This window comes from Malaclemys terrapin, chromosome 1 (assembly GCF_027887155.1).
Source record: "Malaclemys terrapin pileata isolate rMalTer1 chromosome 1, rMalTer1.hap1, whole genome shotgun sequence".
In the NCBI taxonomy this organism is placed as follows: Eukaryota; Metazoa; Chordata; order Testudines; family Emydidae; genus Malaclemys; species Malaclemys terrapin.
Genome location: NC_071505.1, coordinates 38,339,612 through 38,366,944, shown reverse-complemented (window position 1 = coordinate 38,366,944; position 27,333 = coordinate 38,339,612). Strand labels below are relative to the sequence as shown.

The 27,333-nt window shown below is 44.5% G+C and overlaps 1 protein-coding gene across 1 annotated transcript in view; it reads right to left on the bottom strand.

Moving 5' to 3' along the window:
• Window positions 1-27,333, bottom strand: part of PANX2 (pannexin 2) — a 63,754-nt gene that overhangs the window by 25,185 nt on the left and 11,236 nt on the right. The window lies entirely within an intron of this gene.

Sequence of the window (27,333 nt, the reverse complement as noted above, 5' to 3'; positions counted from 1 at the left end):
GGGAGAAAAGTTAACCATGGGCTGAGCAGTTTACAGTGATGGCCAGAATAGGGCAAGGGCAGCACAGAGGTTGAGTTCCTGGTTGGCTGATCTCAGCATCCCCTTCCCAGGCTGAGCTGTTAAAGGCAGAGGGTAGCTCAGTGCCTAGATAAAGCAGCTCATTATCTGAAATGACCTTCCAAAAGAGACCTGGCTCAATACAATATTCAGGCTCTCCAGCTCTTGCAATTTTTTACAACCCCAGCTACAGGAATCATAATCATATTACAGGAGAGCACATCTTTAATTTAAAATATTAAGTTTCTAGCCCTCCTGCTTTTAGAGAAAAGCTTGAAAGGTGAAGCAAGTGCACCCTGAAAGCCAACAGCCAGAAGGTGGATTTAACAGAGCCCAACGTTTTAAAAAAAATCATTTACAAACAAATCTCATGATTTTTGGGAGACAGACTCTTTTTTTTTTTTTTTTTAAAGATTTGTGGAGTTGGCAATACTGAACATTTTACACACACATATAATCATACATATTTTTGGCATTCAAAAGAATTGTTAGTTTACATAGATGTAGTATGTCTGCAGGTAGCCTCATATCTGTTCACAAGTGTCATGTCTGCTGATCTGATTGCCTGACTGTTCCTTGTCACTCTGCTCAAAACATAGTTTCACTCCTAAAATGCATTTATTTAAAAAGCAGTATTTTTTATTTCTTGTCCTTAGCACACTATCATATTTCTTGGTTAACATTGTACAGATGGATGGTGTGTTACTTAATTTATGGATTTAATAGCAAATCACAGAAAATAATTCTAGTCATTAAGTAGTCACCTCTCAAAGTGTTTTGTTGTAAAATTTCCCATGTTCTTATTGTGATTTTAATTTATAATTTTATATTTATTTTCTTTTGTATAGCAAGTTTATTCTTTGCCATTATACAGCAGAACCTCAGAGTTACAATCACCTCGAGAATGGAGGTTGTTCATAACTCTGAAATGTTCGTAACTCTCAACAAAACATTATGGCTGTTCCTTCAAAAGTTTACAACTGAACATTGACTTAATATAGCTTTGAAACTTTACTATGCAGAAGAAAAATGCTGCATTCCATTTATTTTTTAGTCGTTTATGTTTAACACAGTACTGTACCTACTTTCTTTTTGTCTCTGCTGCTGCCCGATTGTATACTTCCAGTTCTAAATGAGGTGTGTGGTTGACTGGTCAAGTCATAATTCTGGTGTTCATAACTCTGAGGTTCTACTGTATAACTTCAATGCTATCTGATTTTCTGGGTTGTCATAAGACTTTTTCCCCCCTCATTCTCTTTGATCCACGTACAAGAACTACCTTTCTCCCACTGTTACTTCACCTTTCTCCAGCACCAGGTCACCACTTGCGTGTTGAATTTACTCCTGAAATTCATGAAGGACCCAATACTACCTTATTTGAAATACCTCTGCAAACCAAAATTTCTACTGAAGTTTTTACTAAACATAGATATGTTTTTTAAGCTATCTGGACTCACATGACATTGATATCAATGGGAATATCTGTATCACAAAGTTAAGCACTGGTTTAATTTTTTTTCTGGATAGAGGCTTTAGTTTGCATAGTGGTACTGTAATCACTGAGTCACAGTTACCTCTACATATCTGAAATATTAGGTCATACCTATTACATACAGTAGTGGTTTGGTCTTCCCGTAATATATAATATTTTTCTTTTTTTAAAAACAAATCTTATCTTTAACTAATTCCCCAACTCTGCATAAACTCATATGTAGGCTTCTTCAATTATAAGCTTGAAAAGCATATATATGTTTTAATAAAGGAACTCACAGTATAATTTGATAATAGAGAATTGTTGCAAGGGCCCTGCTCCACCCCATCTTCTTACCAGCAAAAACTACTCAGAATCCTCCAAGTATGCTCTCAGGAAAGCTTTATTTCCAGTTCCCTTTACCAATATAACCACAGTCCCCCATGCTCCCACCTATTTACAGTGTTTGCTAAGGTTTAAGCATTCTCAGCAAGACCAACAATCTCCTACCACAAAAAGATTCCTTTTTTCCTTTTGTGCTTCCTTCCTGTGCCTTTTATCAGCCCTGGACCGATGGGCCAATTGAGTTCATTACCCTCAATCAGCTTCTCCTAATGCACTAATTAGCCACCAGGTGATCAGAATGCTGACTCATCTCTTGCAGCCACCCCATCTCGGGAGCTGCTACTGCTGTCACTCTTCTGGAGAAAAAAGAGTTGCTGCAGTAGCAGGACTTTATGGAGCAGGTACTGCTACTGGTGTGAGTAACTATACCATTTTTGTTATCTCCTGGGCCTGTGGTGGTGGTTGTTGCTGTGGGAGTAGGGATGAGCAAGTCCCCCAAGTCTATCCACTACCATCACTGCCCCCTTCACTGTTCTCATATATTATGTGGGACTGCCTCCACTCCCCAGCCTGGGTGCTTGCTTTGACTCTGTTTCCAACTAGGACTTCATCTGCAGTAGCAAGTAGAGGTTTGTTGTCCATAAGAACACATGGGTGGCTGTGCCTCCTTCCCTGGACTTGTCCTTTCCCCCAGCTGTGCTTAACTGGTGCCCCCCCCTACACACATTTGGCCAATGTACCCTGAAGTAGCCTGCCCCCTTTCCCTCCTTACTGCCCATCCCATCTTTCCCCACTGATGCTGGTTTATTTGTCTCTCCTGCCCCACCCTAGCCCTTTGGTTGTGTGTGTTTTTTTGTTGTTGTTTGGTTTTTTTTTTTTTGCTTGTTTGCCTTTCCTGCCTCCCCCCGCCCCACCTAGGCCCTTTCTAAGTTGGCTCCACTCCCCTCCCACCTTGTGTGCCTATGCCTCCCAGCACTTGTGAACCCCCCTTTTCTGTTGATCCCCCATTCACTGCACCCCCCAATGTTGCTCTAGTCCCTTCACTTGCCCAGTGTAGCTGGAGGAGCTGGTCTGCCCACCCTGTGCTGGTTATTGTGTCCCGCCCCTTTTCTTTCCTTGTTCGGTGCTCCCATGACCCCTTCTTGCTGGCACCCTCCTCCCCTGCCTGCAGCCTAATGGGAAGGAGTGATTAGTTACCCCCCTTTTTCCTCCCTTCACTGCTGTCCACTCCGGGGTTTGCTCCTGCTCCCTTTCCTGGATGGCAATAGAAACTGGGAAAGAGCCCCCCCCGCCCCCCCCGGCCGACCTGGTTACCCCCCGCCCCTTGGTTTACTCCCCCATGGCCACCACGCTCACCACTACAACCACTGACACCGGATTCATTGCCACTGGTGGCAGCAGGCACAGGTAGAGACTCTACTACTGCTTCCACCTCTGCTACCTTTGAGGGAGCTCCCTCAGCTGGCAGAAAGAGCCAGGGGAAAAAGAAGAGCAAGAGCTTTGCAAGGAAGGTGAAGCCTCCTGCTTAAGGACCACTCCTCCTGCCGTGGCTCTGCCATTGACCGTGAATCCTCCTCCCCTTGCCGTTCCCTCCACCAGCTTTGGGGGTGCCCATCTCTCGACCCCTAGTGCGTACGTGCCGTCCAGGTGTCTGCAGCCTCTCGCTCACCGCTTTCCCATCTGCCCCTGCCACCTCTCCTAGTTCCATCTCTGGTGGCCAGGGCCCCTTCCCCCACCCCAACCAGGAATCACAGGATCCATTGCCTCCTGGTGTCTGCCTTGCCCCATGTCAAGACCTACATGCAGGCGTTGGTGCAGATGGTGAGGCCTGTGGACATTGTAGCAACCTCCAAGATGTACAGGAAGGCTGTCTTCTTCCTGGCATCGGAGGCCACCAACTAGGAGGTGGTGGAGAAGGCCCTTGTGATGTGGGGGCCTTTATGTCCCCCTTAAATTGCTGGAGGACCTGGGTGTCCTCACCTGCATCCTGTTCTTCCTCCCCAATACTGTCCTCCTGCCTTTCCTCTCCACCTTGGGAGAGCTCATTTCTGTTATAAGCCTTCTCCTGTTGGGCTGTAAGGACCCCACCCTCCATCACTCCCTCTTGTTCTGCTGGCAGTTGCAACTCCAGCTGCTGCCACTGGCAGCACATGATGGGGAGGCATTCAAGGGGTCCTTCCTGGTGTCCTTTCAGGGGGTCTAGTACCAGGTGCACTATTCCTTGGGGGAGGTTAGGTGTTTCCTCTGCTGGGTATGGGGTACATCCAGAGGGACTGCCCCTAGCCTGACACGGAGGGGTGCCAGAGACCCCTGAGACCAGGGAGAGTGCCTTCCCTGCTATCACCTGCACCCACCAGCATTCCCATTGCTGTCCCTCCCCTCCCCCGCTCCCTTCTGCCTATCACTGCTTCTGCTCAGGCCCTGGGGGCAGTCCCTGCCCCTGACAAGCAGCTGAACCCCGCTGCCTCTATATGCAGTCAGGCAGGGCCCATGGAGGAGGGAGCAGTTGGGCTGTCGCTGGGTTTGGGAGAGACCACACCCCTGGAGGAGGCTTCTCTTCCCCCTGTTGCCTTGTCCCTGCCCCCCCTGAAGCCGTAGCCCTTGTCCCCCGACCTGCCCCTGCTGGCCAGCCCTCCACCACTACTACCTTGGAGGGCTGCTCATTCAGGGGAAGCGCAGTAAGTAGAAGGCATGGGCTCAGCACCTCCCCCTTGGCATGGTTGGGGAGGAGGCCCCCTATAAGTCTATGAGGGGAGCCACTGCTGTGGAGCTTGCCACATTGCCTCCTGCCGCAGTCCAGCGGGTGGAGCCAGCCGTGGTAGGGGCAGGAGGTGAGCGTGTGGGGGGGGTGAGGAGGCAAGTGGCAGGTGAGGGGGTCTTGTGTTGGGTGGGTGGGGGTCTGGTGTGGGAGTGAGAAGGATGCAGTGAACAGCGGGGGCCTCATGGTGGGCAGGGGGTGAGGAGGGACATGGCCAACAGCGGAGGGGTGGCCAAGTGGGGAGGGGGCAGGGGTGGAGCCTGGGGCAGAGTGGGGATGGAGTGTGGGCGGGGCTGAGGGCAGAAGAGGCAGGACAGGGAGTTAGCCTCCCACAGGGGAAGATTCTCCTGCCACCCTTGAACACATGGTATGACAATGAAGGTAAAACACTAATAAGGGCATAACAAATCATATAATATAGTGTATAGCTGTGGCATGTAGTACAGGTGTGCCATGATATGAAATAGATAGTATGTCTGACAATTCATATATACCATGCATTCAAAAAAGAAATAAAGCAATTGTCACTGAGAGAAACTGATTTAAAAAATTTAAATCCAGTTATGAAGTGAAATATTTAGTTAGTTATAAATTTCTTTCCTCTCCCAACAAACAGGGAAACCCACAATGGGAGTTTGGAAAACTAAATATCTAATACACAAGAGAAAACAATGGGCACAACTGTGGATCACTTATCCTAAAAGTATTCAATATATAATTATGATGAATTTTCAAATAAGTTTAAATTATTATAATTAGTTTGCAGAAATATAGTTGGAATATAATCACATCTACCGTGAGCAAACCATACAGAAGAGAACAAATTTGTAAAAAAAGAAAAACCATTATTCCATTAATGAAAGAATCAAGGTAGATGGGAACTTAGACATTCTTGATGAAACAAGGGTACATGGGAAGGTAAACAGGACAATTGACATGATGTCTTATCAGTGTAGTATAAATACGGTGTAATGTGGCTGGTAATTTGTCTAAATTGACTGATTTTATCCACTACACATTCATTCTCTCCTACTTAAGTTCTGCCATCTCTCTGGCCATCTCTCTATTTTTCCAACTTGATTGAACCCGATGTCCTCAATCTCAGCTTCTTTTTTGCCACCGTTGACTCATTTCTCAAGCCCTCCCCTCCTGCATCTTCACCGAATCTCACCAATTCCTTCCAAGGGAAAGTTGACAAAATACAATGTGACCTTTCCTCTCCCCTTAGCTCACCACTTCCCTTCTCATACACCCCCCACCCCTTCCTGGTCACAGATGCAGAAGTTTCTCATTTGTTTTCTTCCTGTAACCCCTCCACTTGGTCCATTGTCCCCCATCCCATCTCCTGACCTCCCTTGCACCCACTCTCCTCCCCTCCCTTACTCTTCTCCTTAACCCCTTACTATACTCTAGCTCTTTCCTCTCACAATACAAACATACTTAAGTCTCTCCCATCTTAGAAAAAAACACTCTTGACCCCACTTGCCTCTCAACTACCACCTCATTTTCCTTCTCCCTTTCATTTCCAGGCTCACCAAACATGCTGTTTACAATCAGTGTCTAAAGTTCCTCTTCTCCAATTCCATTGCTGACCCTCTCCAGTCCAGCTTCTTCCCTTTGCACTCCATTAAAATCACTCTCCCCAAAGTCTGTAATCACCTCTTCCTAGCCAAAGCTCAGAACCAGTACTCCATCCTCATCCTGAACTTGTCAGCTGCCTCCAGCACTGTCATGCTGTCTGGAGTGGCTCATGACTGAGTGCCAGCCTCAGGGCAGACTCAAAAAGCAAGGCAGACACCTCAAACTGGTATTATATTAATAGATTTCAACAACCAGTAACAAGTGTGAACTCTTGGATTACTGTAACATTCTTACCATGGAGTCAGACAGTCCCCCTGGGCACTCCAGTCTATCTTGCTATCCAGACAAGCTGGACTTAGTGATGAATGGTCAGTTACACCACAAATCACAAAATATTCAAGTTGCTCCCAGTCTTAAGAGACCAGTCACTTACCCCAGATCAATTGGTACCTCAGATGTCATTTTAAAGACTATGCTGGTAGCCAATCCTATAGTAAACTAATTAAGGATTTATTAACTAGGAAAAGAAAAGGGGAGAGTTATGTATAGATTAAAGCAGGCAATATATACACACAAATTAATTCAGTCTATGGTTCCAAAAGGTGACAGAGTTGTAGTAATCTGTCAGCTCTGAATGTCTTTTTAGGGCTAACCCAGGTTGACCCTAAAAAGAACAGGAGTACGTGTGGCACCTTTTAGGCTACGTCCTCACTACGGGGGGGGGGGGTCGATTTAAGATGTGCAAATTCGCGTAGCTGAATTCGACGTATCCGAGCCGACTTACCCCGCTGTGAGGACGGCAGCAAATCAACCTCCGCGGCTCCCCCATCGACGGCGCTTACTCCTACCTGCGCTGGTGGAGTACAAGCGTCAATTCGGGGATTGATCGTCGCGTCCCAACGAGGCACGGTAATTTGATCCCCGAGAGATCGATTTCTACCTGCCGATTCAGGCAGGTAGTGAAGATTTGAGCATAAGCTTTCGTGGGCTACACCCCACTTCTTCGGATGCACAGAATGGAACATATATTGAGGAGATATATATACACATACAGAGAGCATGAAAAGGTGGGAGTTGTCTTACCAACTCTGAGAGGCCAATTAAGTAAGAGGAAAAAAAAACTTTTGAAGTGATAATCAAGATAGCTCAGTACAGACAGTTTGATAAGAAGTGTGAGAATACTTAAATGGGGAGATAGTCAATGTTTGTAATGGCTCAGCCATTCCCAGTCTCTATTCAAGCCTAAATTGATTGTATCTAGTTTGCATATCAATTCCAGCTCAGCAGCTTCTCATTGGAGTCTGTTTGTGAAGCTTTTCTGTTGCAAAATTGCCACCCGCAGGTCTGTCATTGAATGACCAGACAGGTTAAAGTGTTCTCCTACTGGTTTTTAATGTTATGATTCCTGATGTCAGATTTGTGTCCATTAATTCTTTTGCGTAGAGACTGTCCTGGGGATCTCTGCTTTTTATTTCTTAGCTCCAGCCCTTGTAAGACTCCAAACAACAAGGAAACAAAACATCATGTCATTTATCTTTCTTTCCCTCTTCTAGAATTCAAGCTTATGGGATGTGTTTTCGCAGAAGTAGCACCTTCCTGGGTGTAAGACAGGGGTGGGCAAACTTTTTGGCCCAAGAGCCACATCTGTGTATGGATATTGTATGACGGGCCATGAATACTCACAAAATTGGAGTTGGGGTGCAGGAGAGGGTGAGGGTTTTGCCTGGGGATGCGGGCTCTGGGGTGGGCCAGAAATGAGGAGTTCAGGATGTGGGAGTGGGCTCCGGGCAGGGGATTGGGGTTGGGGGCGGGGAGGGCTTTGGCTGGAAGCGTGGGCTCTGGAGTGTAGGAGGGTGCTCCAGGCTGGGACTGAGGGGTTTGGAGGGCGGGAGGGGAATCAGGGCTGGGGCGTGGGAGGGGCTCAGAGGTGCAGGCTCTGGGCAGCACTTACCTCAAGCAGCTCCCAAAATCAGCAGAATATCCTCCCTCCAGTTTCTACACGGAGGCACGGCCAAGGGGGCTCTGCGCGCTGCCCTGTCTGCAGGCACCACCCCTGTTGCTCCCATTGGCTGCACTTCCCAGGGGAGGCGCTTGGGGCGGGGGCAGTGTGCAAAGCCCCCTGGATGCCCCTACACGTAGGAGCCAGAGGGGGGACATGCCACTGCTTCTGGGAGCCTCCTGGAGCTGTGGCAGGCATGTGCGGAACGGCCCCCAACTCCGCTTCCTGTCTGGAAAGCTGGAGCTGGGCAAGCCCGAGACCCCTCTCCCCGGCGGGAGCTTGAGGGTCAGATTAAATCGGCTGGCGGGTCGTAATTTGCCCACCCCTGGTGTAAGAGGTGTATAATTGTAAAAATATCTGCTCTGAATTTTTAAACTTGACTTTGTGTTGTGTTCCACAATGGCCCATTTAGTCTTGATTGTTCTTCTGGATGGGCAAGAGTAACTTTCCTATGGAGGTTCACAAGTTCAGAGCAGACATTTTTACAATTATAAAGCAAATCTTACATATTACCTTATAGCATGGGATACAGACGTTACAAGTAAGATTAATGAATGCAGCAACTTATAAGTATTTTATAGTGCTTAAATGTTAAACACATCCTTACAACTTCCGCTCCCATCTTGAACAATATTAACATATAGGTGAGCTGGTCTGGTTTTCAGCTATGAATTTGTCAGTGCTCAGCTGATGCCTACAGCCTTGGCAAGAGTTGGCATCTGGTTTATCAGTGTCAAATTGACCTTGCTCTTCTTTTTGAAATCTTGTTCTCCCTTGGTTTCTGTGACTCTGTCCTCTCCTGTTTCTCCTCCAACCTCTCTAATTGCTCCTCCAGCATGCCTTTCTGAGGATCCTCCTCGTCCCCCCTCCAACTTTCTATGGGAATTCCAAAGGGCTCTGTCCTTGGTCCTCTTCTCTTCTCCCTCCACACCTTATCTTTTTGGTAATTTCATCCACAAACACAAATTCAGCTATGGTGATGACTTACAGATCTACCTCTGTATTCCAGATGTGTCTCCTTTTGTCCAAACTATTGTCCTGTCTCTCTGACATATCTTTGTTGATGTCTGTCAGCTCAAGCTCAACATGGCTGAAACAGAGCTCTTAATGTGTCTTCTCAAGCCCTCCCCCAACTTCCTTACAGTGTGGACAACACCAGCATACTGCATCTTACTCAGACCCATAATCTCTGTGTCTACTTTGACTCAGACATCTCTCTAGGACAGGGGTTCTCAAACTGGGGGTCAGGACCCCTCGGGGACCCGAGGTTATTACATGGGGAGGTCATGAGCTGTCAACCTCCACCCCAAACCCCGCTTTGCCTCCAGCATTTATAATGGTGTTAAATATATAAAAGTGTTCTTAATTTATAAGCGGGGTTGCACTCAGAGGCTTGCTATGTGAAAGGGGTCACAAAAGTTTGAGAACCACTGCTCTAGGACCTCAAAGCCAGGCTATGTCTAAATCATGCCAATTCTTTCTGCCTAACCTCTCTAAGATAATCGTCTCCTCTCCATCGACACAGCGAAATCTCTTGTCCAGACTCTCAATCTCATAGACTCATGCTCCTGGACTTTAAGGCCAGAAGGGATTATCATGATCATCTAGTCTGACCTCTTGCACATTGCAGGCCACAGAACCTCACCCACCCACTCCTTCAATAGACCTATAACCTCTGGCCCTTGACTTAAAGACATAAGTAACAGAGAATCCACCATTTACTCTAGTTTAAACCAGCAAGTAACCCAGGCCCAATGCTGCAGAGGGCTAACCCTCTGCCCCAGGGTCTCTGCCAATCTGACCTGGGGGAAAATTCCTCCCCAACCCCAAATAAGGCAATCAGTTAGACCCTGAGCATGTAGGTGAGACCCACCAACCAGACACCTGGGAAAGAATTCTCTGTAATAACTCAGAACAGTCCCCCTCTAGTGTCTCCATCTCTGGCCAATGGAGATATTTGCTAATAGCAGACATGGATAAGTTATATGCCACTGTAGGCAACCTCATAATACCATGCCTTCCTTAAACTTATCAAGCTTAGCCTTAAAACAAGTTCAGTTTTTTGCCCTCACTACTCCCCTTGGAAGAGTGTTCCAGAACTTCACTCATTTGATGGTTAGAAACCTTCATCTAATTTTAAGCCTAAACTTGTTGATGGTCAGTTTTTGTATCCATTTGTTCTTGTGCCAACACTGGCCCTTGACTTAAATAACTCCTCTCCTTTCCTGGTGTTTATCCCTCTGACGTATTTAAAGAGAGCAACCTTATCTCCCCTCAGCCTTCATTAAATTAGGCCAAACAAGCCAAGGACCTGAAGTCTCCTCTATTAAGGCAGGTACTCAATTCCTCTGATCATCCAAATCCAATTTCTCTGCACCTGTTCCAGTTTGAATTAATCTTTCTTAAACATGGGAGACATCTTCATCATCTCATATTTGAATTAGTGCAATATCCTTTTCTCTGGCCTTGACAAATGCAATCTTGTCCTGCTCCTGCTCATATCCATTCAGAATGTTGCTGCAATGATCATTTCCAAAGAGCATTGCTTTGACCACCTCACCCCTTTCTTTGCATCCCCCTACTGGCTCCCCTATCTCTATTGCATAAAACATAAGATACTTGACTCACTATTGGAGCCCTTCATTTATAGTTTCCAATATGTGCCCCAAAATAAAAATATTGGAAATTAGTAATTTTATTTTTGAAATAAATATGGCATTCATGAATAAGTAAAGATTACTCACCCTGTGCAGTAACTGTAGTTCTTTGAGATGTGTGTCCTTCTGGATGTTCCACTTCTGGTGCTCATGCATCCCATGCACCTTTCATTGGAGATTTTCATTAGCAGTGCATACGGCCTGCACATGTGTCCTACATACCCTTGTGCCCAGCGGTGAGGCTGTATAGGGTTGCATGGGCGAACTGTCCTCAGTTTTTTTTTCTACCACAGAGTCCCACCAAGAAACTCCAAAACAGAGGGAAAGAAGGATGGGCAGTAGAGCACCCATAGGGACATGTATCTCGAAGAACTGCAGTTACTACACAGGGTGAGTAACTTTTCCTTGAATAGTGTCCCTATGGGTGTTCCACTCAGGGCCGGCTCTGGCTTTGTGGCCGCCCCAAACAAAAACAAACAAACAAACTGGGCAGCCAGAACGGCAAAGCAAAAAAAAAAAAAAAAAAAAAACCTGCGGCGCGGCCGGAGCGTGGGTGCAGGGGGACTGGCTTGGGGGGAAGGGGAGGGAGCGGGCAGGAGAGAGAGAGAAGGGGGCAGCCAGTGCTACAGCAGGGGTGCTGCCACGCGGCCCCTCCCGCTGCGCCGCCGCCTGCTGCGAGGGCTCCACTCCGGTCTGCAGGGAGGGAAGGAAGAGGACTGCCCTGCAGGGTGCTCCGGCCCCCTACAGGGGGGCCGGAGCGGAACAAAAAAAAAAAAAAAAGGCAGCCATGCCGCCCTAGGATTGGGCAGAATGCTGCCTCAAACAATCTGCCGCCCCAAGCACCAGTTTGCTCAGCTGGTGCCTGGAGCCGGCCCTGGTTCCACTTAAGGTGACTTCAAAGCAGTATCCCCAGGAAGAGGGATCTTCAGAACACCCTATACAGAAAACAGAATTGCACTGCCCACTGCTGCATCAGGTCCAGAGGCATGGATCTAGGCACAGTATTTGGAGAAGGTATGTATAGAAGTCCACGTAGCAGTCCTGCAAATTTCAGCTACTGGAACATCCTAAAGAAAGGCCATAGATGTAGACTGCAATCTAGTAGAGTGGGCCTGAACCCTAGCAGGAGGTTGAATGTTGGCAACCTTATAGCTAGTGAAAACACATCCTGAAATCCATCTTGATAGACTCTGGGACCCTTAGATCTCTCTGAAATGGAGGTAAATAGTTTAGGAGCCTTCCAAAACAGTTTAGTCTTATTGAGCTAGAAAGCCAAAGTTTGCTGACATCTGACATATGGAAAGAAGTTTCCTGACTCGAAGTATGTGGTTCTCGAAGTGGTAAATGTATGGTTTGGTTTAAATGAAACTCAGACAATACCTTAAGAAGGAATTTGGGATGTGGATGTAGGGAAACTATCTTTGAAAAAACTGTTAAGGGAGGATCCACCAATACCATTCAAGCTCATGTAACAGCTGCTATAAAGTCCATCTTCATGGATAGGTACAATACAGAGCAGGGTGGCAGAGGTTCAAAAGAAGGCCCTGTGAGTTCTGAGAACAATACTGAGATCCTATACTGGAGCGGGGGCTTCTACTCAAGGGAAGTGGTTCCCTAGTCCTTTAATGAACCTTACAGTGTGGGAATACTGAGAACCCCTCCACAGTGGAGAATGGAAGGCTCATATTGCAGCCAGATGAACCTGGCAATCGACAATAAGAGGAAGCGAGGCAGATTTAGGTGCAATTTGCTGGTATTCACACCAACAGCCATATCGCTTCTGCTTCTTAAGTTAGATTCCTTCCTGCTGTTTAATAACACCTGTTGTTCCTCTCCTGAAGTGGTGGACTCTATGCCTGAAAACCACTAAGGAGCCATGCCTTGAGGCAGAGAATGCTTATGTTGGGGTGAAGCACTCATCTCACATCTTGACCGAGAAGATGAGGGAAGCATGGAAGATTGATTGCTGGAAGAGACAGCTGAAACAGTTACCACACTTGTCACAGCCACCTTGGTACTATCAGGGTAACCTTGTCCTTGTCCTGCCTGATCTTGTTCATCACTTTTAGAATTAGAGGCACTGGGGTAATGCATAATACAGGCCCTTTATCCAGGGAAGGAGAAAGGCATCTCCCAAAGATTGAAGTCCTAGGCTTTCCCTGGAACAGAACAGTAAACAGAGCTGTAAACAGGGGAATTTGAGTGGGAGTTCTGTTGTGGAAGGGAGGAGGAAGTCCCTGGTCCTTAGGAGCAGTGATTTGTAGAGGCTGGTCGGATGCAGTGTGTAAGTTGGTGATGCTATAGAGGGATCCAAGATTGCCTCATTAAATCAGAATAGCGACTCTAGACAGTGTTACTGATTGGAGGATACTCGACAACTTAGGTTGTGATTCCTTGACCGGTATCGGAAGGGAGTCTGCCACACACTTGATGAGGTTTTGGAATTGCTTAAAGTCATCAGTCATAGGTGGTGGAGGTCGCACCACTGCTTCATCAGGTGCTGAGGAGGAGATGGTGGTTTGAGGAGTGGCCTTCTCATCCACCCTAGCCTCCCATTTTTCAGATGTCTCCCCCTGCTGGGGAATGGTCTGAGGTGGTAGAGATTGAGTCTCCCTCTCATCCCAGCAGGCTAGGCTTGCAGCCCTAGCAAATTGCTGATAGTAAGTATCCCAGTGGTCCCAGTATGACCACTGGGGTGGGGGTCCATATTGGAGAGGTGGTGGCACCAGGGTTGAGCCCAACACTTGTGATGTCTTGCCCTAGACTCCTCCCTGTCTCTGTGACCACATAGAAAGCATTCCTGTAGGGGTGGGTGGGGAACCCTGTACCATGACTGAGGCTGAATAGATTGAGTGAAAGTCCCCTTCATCCTCCTCCTCATAGAGCAGTGGAGGAGTCCCAACTGAAAATAGTGGTGAATCAGGAGGTGCCAATGATAAATGTGAGTCTGAAGACCCACTAGGCTCGGTATCAAGGGATCTTCAGTGTCCATGATCATCAGAGACTGTGGTTCCTCCACTATTGATATATTTCAAGTATCAAAATCCTTGCTGCACCAAATGGGGCATCAGTACCAGTATGATTGGCCTCCTCTCCATTGCTGGGAAGATCCTTGCTCAAATCCTTTTGAACCGTCTCCTTCCTCTTGCCAAAGACGTCCTTCCAGAATCCCAATGTGGTTTCAGACCATCTCAGGGAACCACCAACATGAGTTTTGGTGCATGACCGATCCAAGAGAAGTGTAGAGAGCAACACCTGCCACTGTTTATGGCACTTATTAACCTAACTAAGGCAATTGATTTCATCAATTGTGAAGCATTATGGAAGGTGCTGTCTAGATTCAGTTGTCCAATGAAGTTCATTTGTGTTCTTAGGCTACTTCATGATGGGATGACTGCCACCATCCTCTGTAATGGGTTGGAGATGGACCTGTTCACCATCCATACTGGTGTTAAGCAGAGCTGTATTTATTGCCCTAACCCTTTTTTCCATCTATCTTGCCATAATCTTGATTCTTATTCGTGACTGCCTTTCTTCTGGAATTGGGATTGAGTATTGCATGGACAGCCAGCTCCTCAATCTGTGATGTCTTCATTCTAAAACTAAAATCACCAGGACTGTTATTAATGGCCTTCAATATGCTGATGACTGAGCTATCCTTGCACACACCGAGGCTGATCTCTTCTCAAAATCAAAAACTGGGATTTTCCCTCAACATTGGGAAGTCTAAGGTGCTCCACTAGCCTGGCCCCATTCTCCCACAAATTGCCATCAGTGGTGAACCCCTGGAAAACATTGAGCATTTCCCTTAGCTTGGTAGACACCTCTCCCAGCCAGCCAATCTTCTATCTGAAGATTGAACAGAAGATCCATTGTGCCAGCGTATGCTTCAGAAAGTTGCTCCATCATGTCTTCATTGACAGAGATCTGCAGACGGAAACTAAGGTCCTGATCTACAATGCAGTACTCATCCCCACTCTTCTTTATGGGTGTGAGACGTGGGTGATGTACCAAAGCCATCTTAAGCATCTGGAGTGGTACCAATAGCACTGCCTTAGGAAGATTATCCATATCAGATGGGAAGACCATCACACCAATACCAGCATTCTCTCTGCCACTAACAACACCAGTGTTGAGGCAAAGATTATGAAATATCAACCTTGCTGGGCTGGTCATTGTGTGTGGCTGATACTTCTGAAGCAAGTCCTCTTTTTCTGAACTGAATCATAGTAAGAGACCCGTGGGGGACAGAAGCAGTGCTACAAGGACACCCTGAAAGTATATCTTTAGAGGGGAGGCATTGACCCCATGAACTGGGAAGAGCTGGCTGGCAAGAGACTGTAATGGCATCACATCATGCATCAAGTCTCAGGCTGTTTTTAAGAGAATCGCCTTGCTCAAGAGGCTGAGAAATGGCAGAGGAGGAAGGAAAGAATACAGCATTCCAGCCAGCAGCTGTGCTCTTTCCAAGCAACTAAGGAAATACCTGTAAAGCACAAATTGGAGTCCTCAGTCATCTTAAGTCTCATCAATGACTTTCTCCTGGCAGATATCATCTTCCTATCAAGGGATAGCCGCTGCCACTGCCGATGGTCTCTATGGAAACTCAGGTACTGAGGGTTTAGAGTGCTCTGATGGAGGTGCCGGAGTTAGATGTTTAGATTTGTGTGGTATCAATGGTAATAACACTGGAAGACATGTATTTTGTTTGAGGAATGTTTCTCCTTGTCGTCCCTGTTATGCCCAGTTGGTACTGAGGCTCGCTTGGAGCTGTGTTTTGCTCTTGGTGCTTCTTGGGTTTTCGGCCCTGGCAGTATCAGAAGAACCTGCAACCTCCATGGTACTGGAACTAGAAATCAACAATTCTGAGACTGCTGACTTAGTAGAAGACAGAGATCTCTTTGGAGCAGACACATTCTGCGGCAAGCCATAGCCTGTTTTCCTGGGACCTTGGAGGTCTCTGAGGTTCTTCCCTTCTTGGGGAAGTGATGGACAGAGATCTCAGGGGCACTAGTTCTGCTCAGAGACCGATATACGGGAGGGGGGTTCTCCTGACGTGACTCTGACCTGGAGTGAAGGGAGCATTCCATTATCAGGAGTCTGTTTGATCTCCTGGTTCTTCCTGGCCCTAGATTCAGGGTTAAACAGAAGTTACTCCTCTGTGAGATGTGTGATTCTCCAAGGCAGTGGATGCACTTGGAATGGTTGTCGTTAACTGGGACATTTGAAGCCTGGGTAGCCGAGCATACTCTTCCGAGAAGGCAAGTCTCCCTGATGGGAGAAGAGAGGAAAAAAGGCACTCCTCTTACTAAAATTAATAAACACTAAGCTACTATTAAGATAAAAAAGATAATAAGACAAGGCATACTGGAAGTGGGCACACTATAGCTGTGTCTCAGGCCAAGGCGGTTGAGAAAGAACTGAGGGCAGTTCATCTGTGCAGCTTTATATAGCTTCAGCACGGGGCACGAGGGTGTGTAGGGAGTATGCACGGGGCGAATAGACATTGTTCACTACAATCTCTGATCAAAGGTGCATAGGGCACATGCACACCTGAAGTGGAACACCTATGGGACATTACTTGAAGACATCAGATTTCTCTTTTCATAGCCTTCCTCACTACAGAATTGTTATTTGATTAAATCATATTGATTTTGTAATCGGCTTGGAGAAATACTGCATATATTGCAACTACATTGATTGCCAAAAGGACAATGAAGATGGGATGTTGATGAGAAACAAAAAAATTGGGGTATATGTACAGCATTATGGTAGGGTAAATAAGGAAACACAAAATGGCTGTCCCTGGCACAAGAACAGATGTCATGGTCTAGTACCCAGACAGTAGCATATAGACACAGACACTGTGGGATAGCCTAGATAATGATCATGCTTGTGGTGGTAATTCCATGCTAATAAAAATTTCACATGGTGCTGGTAGAATCATAGTTTGATTATAGAGCTCATGTATGTAGAAAGTGAAGATCATATGAATTAACTCTAGCAAAAATTCAAAAAAGGGAATTTTTATAATCATGTGCAAGCTAATTCAAATATTTTGAATAATCCATTCTGTGTCATCAATTTTAAAATGTATAATTTTTCAATGGTAATGTGTGACTTCTGTAGGAGGTGGGTGGCTGTGTCCTGCTTTCTGGAGGGAAACAATCAAGAGATCTTAAACAATAAGGAGAAACAGAGTACATCTCTTCATAGAAGTTCATAGAATTGTGATATTTATATTGTAATGCACATATGAATGAATAACTCAGTCTAATCATTATTTGCTAAGAAATTGTCATTTTTAAATTATACAATTGAAATAATGTACATGGGGAATAAAGAAAAAGCACCATTTAAAATTTGTGTTAAAATAGATGTTTATATGTATGTTTTAGAAATTGACATTTTTGTATTTACACCGTATGTTTTAATAAGAACTATTAAAATTAGTCAAATATTGTTTGCATATTGTAAAATCTAAATTTAAATTTCTGAAATTAAAAAGCAAGGGGTAGGGGAAGGTCAGGGTAGCAAATTCAGCCTGGGAGCTCTCCAGACATTGCTACCCCTGTGCCTATGAAGAAGGGGATTCACTTTCTGAGAAGCAATTTTGAACACTACCTGCTGACCTAGGTCAGCTGTTGTCACAGCAGCATCTGCTTTCCAACATCAGCATCATCCCTGCCTTCCTGTCTGCTTGCTTTAATGTTGCTCTACTGAGCACTTCATCCTGTCCTACAGGTAAGTGTTTGACATTATAAAGGGCAGACAAAGGGCTGTGGGAGGCCGGAGGGGAAGGTGGAATGTGGCTGTGAGTCTGTTGGGCAGTGAGATGAGTCTTTGTAGCTATCGGCAATGAGAAGTGCCCACTGGCCATGAGATATTACTATGACACTTGCTGAGACAAGGCATTTGGTAGTAAGCTAAGGCTCCGAACCTACCAGTAGTGAGAAATGGCTATTGAAAATGAGATGTGACTGCTGATGAGATGTGGCTACATAGCATCTACAAACTGAATGTAGGTGACCAGATCGGAGGAGCACACTCTTCTCTCTGAAGTTTTACAGCTCAAACCTCTGGAATCTAGTAGTTACCTGAGCGTTTTCTTCCCCCCACCCTCATCAGAACCCTCGTTCACTTATTCTTTCTTTGTGACTCTTCACTGAGCTATGTTAGTTACTTGCCAAGTGGAGCTGAAAGATTTAAAAACAAATTCTGCATGATATACTCTTTTGATGGAGTAGATTTAAAATAGATACCAACAGCTGCATTGAGCATTTAGAGAAAGTGCAGCTGCCTGAGACCCTTAATGTTTTTTCTTCACTTTTGTTGTTGTTGGTTGATTTCCTGGTTTTACAGGTTTTCTTTGCAAACCACAAAAACAAAAGAGGACCATGTATGCATGTGGCTGGGGCCAGTCTCCTCCCTCTGGCTCCTGGTACTTTTCTGCTTCATCCTACGGAGGAGTCCCCAGCTGGAAGCACCTGATCCCAGGCTCTAATTCTCTGCTTCTCCATGTGAAGAAATTATGTGGTCTTGCTTCCTTCCCCCTGCACCCAGTCTCATCCCCCACCCCCAGTCTATGTTGGTCTTCCAGCATTGCAGAGGGGTTAAAGGATCAACTTCAAGTTCCTTCTACTCCATCTACCAGCAGTCTTTCCATTTACCTTCCTCTTTGTTCTGTGAAGGGCATTGGGGGAAAAGGGAGACCTTCCTTGACCACAATCTTGGCTCCCTCCAGAGGTCGTGGGGTAGAGTGACACCCTTCCAGCTATTTCTGTACACAATGTTCTGCCTTCTGCATGGTGGGGACACAACCTGCAACTGCTGGTATGTGGCATTTTTAATGCTGTGTTACTACAGGGTTAGTCAATATATCACATCCTGTCACTATTGCTCGGGGCTAGCTAAAATAAAGCTCAAGTATGGATGGATTGTTAGGTCCCAATTCCGTAAATTGGAGTCAGGGGGACTGAACACCCCTATGCTTCAATGATGGGAGTCATAACTACCTAGACAGATATGTCAACCTCTTCATGGGCCACCTTGAAGAAAAAATTCTGGACAAATGTACCATGAAACCAATGACATTTTCATCTTCTCTACAGTTGCCTTAAATTCCCAGATAGATTTCCACCACAACTTCAACAATAACCACCCATTCATTAAACTCTCTCTAAACACTCCACCACTAGCATCAGTTTCAACAATGGAACTCCACAGACAACTGTATACAAGAAACCCACAGATCACCACATCTATCTTCATAGATCCAGAAACCTCCTGACACACACCAAGAAATGTGTAAGCTACAGCCTGGCACTCAAATACCACAGAATATGCTCCATATGAGGAGAGATTTAAAAGACTGGGACTTTTCAGCTTGGAAAAGAGATGACTTAGGTGATATGATAGAGGTCTATACAATGTTGACTGGCGTGGAGAAAGTGAATAAGGAAATGTTATTTACTCCTTCTCATAACACAAGAACTAAGGGTCACCCAATGAAATTAATAGGCAGCAGGTTTAAATCAAACAAAAGGAATACTTCTTCCCACAACACCCAGTCAACCTCTGGAACTCTTTGCCAAGGGATGTTGTGAAGACCAAGACTGTAAGTGCCATTATCTTCTGCTGCCACCTGCTGCTGTGACCTCTGTGAGTTGGACTCTTGAGATTCCACCCAGCTCTGTGATTTCAACTCTCAGTGGGGGAACCTCACTGCTAGTGCAGGCTGGGCAGTCTCTTCCACAGAAACACTGTCCCACAGCAGCTGTAAGCACTTAGACCTGATTATCAGTGATTTCAGCTCTAGTGGTCACTTAAAAAAAAACAAGAGACTCTTGATGGAGCCTAATGAGCTCTGTCTTTACACAGTGGAGTGGGGCAGGTCAAATAGTGCCTCTGAAGCAGAGCCCGCACCACCAAGCAAAACACCTGTCCCCCACTCTCTCTCTCTCTCTTCACTGGGATCTGGCATCCAAACCTCCTGCTTAGTGAATTCAGTTCAGCTGAGGGTCACCAGTGCTTAATTTGTAATGAAAGAAGTTCCAGGGCTCAAATAATTAAGTACCAGGGCCAAAGCAAGTTTTTACTTTTGTAACTGATGTGGCAAGCCTAGAGGTCCCGGAGCTATGAACTGCCAAGCCTAGAGGTGCTGGGGCTCAGTCCTGGCAAGGCCTGGCACAAATTTAAGCACTGAAGATGACCCCCTCAATCAGGACAGGCTAAGTACAGTTCTGCTTCCCTTTACTTATAAGAATAACATTTAATTACCCCCATATTCAATACTAACGTGATTTGTAACCTAACACCAGCCAAAATTGATCACTTGGGCAACACAGCTCTAGCTGCTGGATACCTAGGCAGAGTAGATGTGTTCATGTAAATACAATCTGGTCCTGAAGCTTTTCCCCACTACCCTTCCTCTCATCACTAGCTGTCAGGGGAGAGCTCATTCAGACCTTGCTTACAAATCATAATTCAAAATTATTAGGTTGGCCAACATCGCCGAAACGAATGCGCGGACATTGTCATAAAAGCAACAGCTGTGTGAGGAAGCTTGTCTTTGTTCATCCTTTTCAAGTCTATTATGCTTGGTACAAGTATTTTATTGTATACTATATATGCTTTTAAAGTGTGTGTCAAGGCTGATTCCCTACTCTGGCACTTTGAGTGCAGAAGGTGGGGACCCCCAAGGATTCTAAAAATTAATACTAGCTACTCCAGGCTGATATTAAACTCCCAAGGTCAGAGAAAAGCTGTAGATGCTGCCGCCACCCAAGTGCAAAACCCCTTTTAGAACCCAGGAAGGCACACTTGGGAATTCCTTCCTGTGGGGTACCCTCAAGCCCTTTCACCCTCCCTCCGGGGAAGAGCAGAGAAAGAAAACAAAGGAAATCAGCTGTTGCCACCAGCTAATTAAACAACATTTGCACAAACCTCTTAGGACACAAAAATCCAATCCTGTTCTTAAAGGTAAATTTTATTAAAAACAAAAAGAAAGAAAATACATATGTAAACTCAGGCTATTGTTAGATTTAAAAAAACCAACCACCACTTACAAGGATTAAGCATCAAGAATAACATTCTTGAGGTCTAGCTTAAAGGTTACAAGCAAACCAAAAGCATTAGGAGTTAGCACAGAGGAATCCACAAGCCATAAAGAAATAAAAAGAGAGAAACCTAATCACATCTTCCTAGACATTTCCTGATCTATGTACATATCTAGGTGTTTCAAATGAGTAGTTTCTGGGTATGATTCAGATGACTTTTCATACCTGGCCCAAAGCTTCTTACAGCATAGTTGCTCTGACCCTTCTCTCCAGGAGAGCAACACAGACAGACACGAGGGGAGTCTTGTTTCAATTTTAAAAAGTTCTAGCCTTCCCATTGGCTCTTTTGGCCAGGTGCCCACTCACTTCCTTTTACCTGTGCCTGCAGTGAGACTTTTTAACTCTTTACAGGTAAAGCAAGTAGAGAACAGTTACGCAGAGGGATTTTATAGCTAACTGGCTGGCTGGATCCATAAAAGGGAGCTATCCCCTCTTCATTTATCACAGTGTGTATTAATGTTTCAATTTCAATTCAAATTTCCAACCAATGACTTAATTGGCAACACTGCCTAGTGGACCACTGATGGGGAAATTCCTGATCGCAATTAAACAGCCCGTTAGCCTGAGTCCCATGAGCCTGAGTCCCCTGGTACGGGCCATCTGCAGATTTTAAATTGCAGTGCAGACATACCCTGAGTAGCTCGAAAGCGTGTCTCTCTCACCAGCAGAAGTTGGTCCAATAAAAGATATTACTTCACCAATCTTGTCTACTTAGGTAGATAGATTACTCATGGTAGTAAATGTTCACAGAATTAGAGTGTGTAGGAAGGATTGTGCATGTGAACACAAGATTTGGAAGTGAAACGATCAACACAGAATTGAATCAAACTTTATACAGAGCACTGTCAAGTGCAGAAAGTAACACTAAACAAATAAAGAAAAGAACTTTTTTTGTATTTCTTTCAATGTTGGCAATATATAATGTTACTTGAAACAAGAGTAAATAAATTTGAAAAAGTTATTTCATGTTCGAGTTGACAGTGTCTCTAATTGTTGCCAGAGAGATGATGTCTACTTATTCCATTCTCCTGTTAGAAGTTTCCAAATTGTGACTAAGGGAATTAAAGTATGTGCTGAACTGCTTTGCTGAATAGGGCTTCAGACAGTGATATCCTTCCAATCTCCAGACTGCAGTTTACAAAATAAAGGCCCCATCCTGCCAGGTTCTGAACACCTGTAGTATCAAGTATCAGAGGGGTAGCCATGTTAGTCTGGATCTGTAAAAGCAGCAAAGAGTCCTGTGGCACCTTATAGACTAACAGACATATTGGAGCAGGAGCTTTCGTGGGTGAATACCCACTTCGTCGGATACATGCATCCAACGAAGTGGGTATTCACCCACGAAAGCTCCTGCTCCAATATGTCTGTTTGTCTATAAGGTGCCACAGGACTCTTTGCTGCTGTAGTATCAAGGCATTCAGCACTGCCCAGACAGCATTCATAATTTCACAGGGTGATGTAAAAAGGGGTGTTTTAAAGTGTCAGTAACAAGTAATTTTATCCAAAAATTTATAGCTGAAAGAAACAAGAACGGGTAGAGGCCAGATCTTAATAATTGTCTCTCTTTGTGCCAGTCCAATGATGCAATAGCTTCTCCTCCCTCACCACACTGTTTCAGTCACATGATGTTTTTAAGTGCCTTGTGGGGCACCAGGGTTAAAGACAAGTAAAATAGTCACAATTATTAATTATGACTATTTTAATAATAAAGAAAAAGAAAAGAGGAAAACCCACAAGCACGTAGTAACCAATGGCTATTTCAGTTGCAATCACTTCTGTATAATTCTTTGCAGAGTGCTTTCATCCTTCATTTATGTAAATGAAAACCAAAATAAGCTACTCAGTAGTGAGTCCTTTTTTAATATAGCATGGATAACAAAAAGTTTGTAGATGGACAAGGGAATTTCATTTAAGGATTGATGACTCCTGTTTGGTTCATCATGTCTAACATAAACAGTTTATAAATAGGCAGAGATAAATGATTAAATAGCAACGTTTCTTATAAACCCATCAACTGACTTTAAGAAGTGATCTTTAGACTGGGAAATTAGTGAGTACTAAGAATCTTAAATTCAAATTAAATCCCACTTTGTCTCTGTTCACCAAACTTAGCTATGTCTCCCCTCTGGAGTACACTGTCCAAACAATTCAGTGCTGAACAGGAGAAGTTAATATCTTAAATTACAACAGCATTTCATTATCCCATTAAAATTAATACAGTTTAAGTCAAATCGCTTGGCAAAAATTGATTTTGCAAAAATCATGTCACCTCTTTGTCTTTCATCTTTTAAAATAGTCATGTTAAAATTAAATGGTTCTCAGAGAGAGTCTTTAAACTCTGTCAAGTCATCAAATAAGTTATTGCCTTTCCTTCTTAAAAATCCTGAGAGAAGATCTTCTTGTCTTCCTGAGTTTGGTGAGGAAGGTGCTTTCTGGCATTGCACGATAACTAATTTGCCAATTAGTATTTTATACTCATGGTTTCTTTATATTAGGCACTAGTTATAGCAAGGCAACTTGATTCCATATTCATAATAAAACATCTTACTATTCACCAAGCAATGGTATTGGTAAGTTTGTTACCTTAGATTCTCCATTTAGATACAAGACATTTACAAATGAACATCACAAAAGATGCTTATAGCAAAGCATTTAAGGAACCAACTACACATATTTTCCTTAGAGTTAAATTAATTAACACTTGAACATTTATAAAATAAATCAGTTTCAGAATGATTTTCTGAGAATGTTCCTAGAGTTCGTTGTGAGGGTTTAAAACTGAGGTTTTTCTTCATGAAGAGAGGAAAGGGAGAAGGAGTGACAAGATGCTCCGGGCTTAGCTTTTGTGGCCTTGACAAGTGCTACACATCACTCCTCTTTGAGATCCTAGAAGAATATTTTCATAACCCTTAGAGCAGGACATCTCCTCCTGGTTTTCAGAAGACAATCCTGTCAACCAAGCAGTTCCCAGGATTACAGTGTGTAGTAGCTTCACTCACAATTAAAGATTCCTACCAAATACTCTATGCAGAGAGAAAAACAACACAATAACTAACATTTAGCTATATCTTTCTACCATAATATAAAACAAAACAATATAGAATATTAAAACAAAACAGAAGTAATAAAGCTGCATTCCAAAGTTTGCACAATCAGACTGGGAGGGGATAAAGACAGATCTACGGCCAAGGAGGAAGTATTCTTGAAGTCTTTTGTGCCAGTCACTTATTGGGACAAAGCAGAGGTTTCCTAGCAGTTTCTTTAATTAACCTGAATATAATATTTAATAAAATAAGCAACTAAAGCATAAGCAAGTGAACTATTCTTCTCTAAGCATCACATGCATGAAAACAATTGTAAATGTCTCCTAAAATTCAGTAAAGGCAAAGGCAAGTTGTAATAAGTTAAAATTATAATTTATTAATAACCATTTTTGCCTCAAGATTGAGGTTTATTCCCCCTACTACAGGATTAGACTCTTCTTCTTGTTTCCATCTAAGTTAATGGCAAAACTCAGGCCTTAGCATCAGGTGATATTCTTCAGTTGCCAGTAGGCTTCATACATTTTAGTAACTTTAATTCTAAGTTTGGAATATAACACAAGAACATAAGAACGGCCATACGGGGTCAGATCAATGGTCCATCTAGCCCAATATCCTGTCTTCTGACAGTGGTTGGTGCAAGATGCTTCAGAGGGAATGGGCAGAACAGAGTAATTTTGAGTGATCCATCCCGTCATCTAGTCCAGTGGTTCTCAAACTAGAGCCGCTGCTTGTTCAAGGAAAGCCCCTGGCGGGCCGGGCTGGCTTGTTTACCTGCCGTGTCTGCAGGTTCGGCCAATCGCGGCTCCCACTGGCCGCGGTTTACTACTCCAGGCCAATGGGGGTTGCAGGAAGTGGCGTGGGCCAACAGACGTGCTGGCTGCCCTCCCTGCAGCCCTCATTGGCCTGGAGTGGTGAACCGCGGCCAGTGGGAGCCGCAATCGGCCGAACCTGAAGACACAGCACGTAAACAAACCGGCCCGGCCTGCCAGGGGCTTTCCCTGAACAAGCGGTGGCCCTAGTTTGAGAACCGCTGATCTAGTCCCAGCTTCTGGCAGTCAGAAGTTGAGGGACACCCAGAGCATGGGATTGCATCCCTCACTATCTTGGCTAATAGTGATTGATGGACCTATCCTCCATGAACTTATCTAATTCTTTTTCGAACCCAGTTATACTTATGGTCTTCACAACATCCCCTGGCAATAAGTTCCACAGGTTGACTGTGCCTTGTGTGAAGAAGTACTTCTTTATGTTTGTTTTAAATCTGCTGCCTATTAATTTCATTGGGTGACCCCTGATTCCTATGTTAACTAAAACGGTAAATAATACTTCCCTATTCACTTTCTCCATACAAGTCATGATTTTATAGATCTCTATCGTATTCCCCCCTGAGTAGTCTCTTTTCTAAGCTGAACAGTCCCAGTCTTTTTAATCTCTTTTCATATGGAAGCTGTTCCATACCCCTAATCATTTTTGTTGCCCTTCTCTGTACTTTTTCCAATCCTAATACATATTTTTTTAGATGAGGTCATGAGAACTGCACACAGCATACAAGTTGTGGGAATACCATGGATTCGTATATGGTTCAGTATCTCAGCCTGATAAAAATCAAGCAAAGCAGACCACCTTTAAAACTATGCAAGTGCACTATTTTTTAAATTGAATTTCTTTCAGCACCAACACGTTATTTTAGCTAACTGAAATTTTCCCTGTATTTAGTACATATGAAACATCATTTAAAGCAATCATACATTCAAATTCTGCGGTGAGTCTTGTTTCTGAGTGATTTCATATCAGTCCTTTAACCAGAAGACTGCTGCTTTCATATGAAATTTATATGAACTGGGACTAGTTAGTATTCTATGCATTTCCTTAATATTTATATTTTCAAAGTTCCCAAAATTTGGAACCCAGGACATTGCACCTAAGCCTAGTGATACAGCAGCTGAGGTATAGGAAATTGTTGAATTATTGGTGGTATAGTCAAGAACAATCCAAATAAGTTGGAAATAATATCTGTGGAGGTATTTTTCTCTTCAGAAAGAGTTTAGATGCAGAATGACTAACCGCCACGTAAACTGTAATAGCAACATTGCTCCTGTATAAGAGGTGCTAAGACAATTTCCAAAAGGCAAAACCATTTTAAAAAACTGAATTAATTGAATTACCACTAGAATTTCTGCATACATGACTCTTGTGTGAGCTAATGACTAACTGGTATCACTATCAGACTGTTGTTCTATATATGGACCAGCCACTGGGAGTGGAGTGGGGGATGAGTCACACACTTTGCCAGTTAGTTTCAGTTATTTACTGGCAGCCAAGGAATGTAGAGACTTAAGTCCTGGATTTAATTCCAGGTTCGGGAGGAGAGTGGTCTAGTGCTTACAAACCACTGTACCCTGTACCCCCAGCCTATTCCTGTTCTCCTCTCCTATGTGCCATGCCATCCCAGCTCTAGCTCCCTCCCCATCTGTTCCTATCTGTTCACCCTCCCATCTCTTGACTCCTGCCCCTCTATTCTCCCCAGCCCTCTCCTACCCCCCTTTTCCTCTCCACCACCCCACTGGCTCATCTCTCACTGTCCTTCTGCTCTCTGACCCCACCCCACCGCAGTGCTTTGCCTCTCCTTATGCTTCTGTCCCTGCTCTCACTCCCCACATTTCTCACTGCTCTGAATGTCAGTCAAGTTGCCTTCTCCTTCTCCCATTCTCTGCTTGGGCACCTACAGCAGCAGGAGCATTGAGAGCACAAGAGAGACCATTTTGCTGCTTCCAGTTCCTGCTCCCAGTGCCACAGCCGGCCACAGCAGTTGGGAGGATCAATTGTAGGGAAATCTTGGTCAGCCCTCGCAACCCTGGAATTGATCATGCTCAGTGCAGATGGAAGCTTCAGAGAACTTTGCTGCTGAACTCTAACAAGACTCTATTGAGCATGTGTGAATTGTGATTTTTTTTGGAGGTTTATAATCTGTTCAAATTTAGGGAAATTTTCATGGGAATGGGAAAAGGCACATCAGGCACCAAAGCAACTAGTGGAGGACTGCTCAAACAAACAATAGAAATAATACTTACCTTTATTGCTATAGAAGAGCTAACAGAAACTATTTAAAGTAATCAGTGCATTCTTTTACTGCCCTAGTGTTCAAAAACAGCTGAGCTTCTTTCCCTTGTACTATCGAACTCATTCAAAAGCCTTGACTCGAGCCCAAACATGAAAAATTTCAGGGCTTGTCCACATGGCACCATCAAAGCACACTGGAGGCTTGCAATCTGTAAAATGCACTAACATACTATGTTAGGGTTA